Source organism: Octopus bimaculoides, chromosome 17, assembly GCF_001194135.2.
Source record: "Octopus bimaculoides isolate UCB-OBI-ISO-001 chromosome 17, ASM119413v2, whole genome shotgun sequence".
NCBI lineage: Eukaryota > Metazoa > Mollusca > Cephalopoda > Octopoda > Octopodidae > Octopus > Octopus bimaculoides.
This window is the reverse complement of record NC_068997.1, coordinates 28,328,825-28,330,036: the sequence shown is the minus strand read 5'-3', so window position 1 is coordinate 28,330,036 and position 1,212 is coordinate 28,328,825.

Sequence of the window (1,212 nt, the reverse complement as noted above, 5' to 3'; positions counted from 1 at the left end):
TCATTTGATACAGAATGTAGTAAAACCTATGTTGATGCATCCTTATAAGACTTGCTGTGTTCATTATTAAAAACAAATTTTTCTCCTGCTGAAGTTTAACCCGAGAATTACAAAATAATAAAATACAGTTTGATATGACTTGTGTTCCTATTTGTAAGTCTTCCAGAAAATAATTGAAGAGAGCAAGAATAGTGGGGTCACTTGTTATTTTTGCAATACTTCATTTGACAAAATTTTACTTGTATCTTGAACAATCTAAATGGTTCTTCAGTTTCTTTTTCTTTCTCTTTTTTTTTTTTTACTTTTTCTTTTACAAATCTTCATTTTATTTATTTCTTTTCAGATCTGAAAAGTTTTTTCTTTTTCCTTTTTTTATGATTCCTCATTTCCCCTGAGCCCAATCTCTTAAAAAAATAAGTAAATCATTTGAATTTTTTGACTTGGCTACAATTTGTTTCATTCATTTTTTAACACAGTTTTAGGAGAGTCACTTATAATTGCAAACAGTTTTGTGATAAAGAAATGAGAAACAGATTTTGAGTGTGGATTCACTGTGAGGAAAGAAAAACACGAAATAATAATGGTTTCATATCTTTTTATAGATATTCATCAATCAAAAATTAGTGAGAGCTTTATTACCTTCTGTCAATAGAATGAAACATCAGAGCAGTTGAATGGCAGAAATACAGGAGTGTTGGACGAAATATTGTGTGGAGTGTTGTGTCACATCCCCTTTATGTTCAGAGTCCAACTCCAGCTAGGGCTGACTTTGCCCTTCATTCTCCCTGAGATTGATTAAATAAGTACCAGTAATTTACTGGGAGTTGATTCACTCAACTATATAGATATATATATATATACCCCTTCCCTACAAATTTGTGGCTTTGTGCCAAAGTTAGAAATAAATATAAAACATTAGCCTCTCTACATGTAATAAATGTATATATTCATACATATGTAATATATATATATATATATATGTGTGTGTGTGTGTATATATAAAATATGGCTGGTGTATTTCTTTGAGGCAAAGATATCTGACAGTAATGTCAGTTTGTATGTATGTGTGTGTATATAATGTTTTATTTTTTTTTTCTCTTTTGTTGGAAGATTGATCTTTGTAAGATGTTTTAATTAAAAACAAACTAAAAAAAAATAAAATAAATTGACATATCAAATCATAGGAAGCAGGGCTTTTAACCCGCTTTTAAA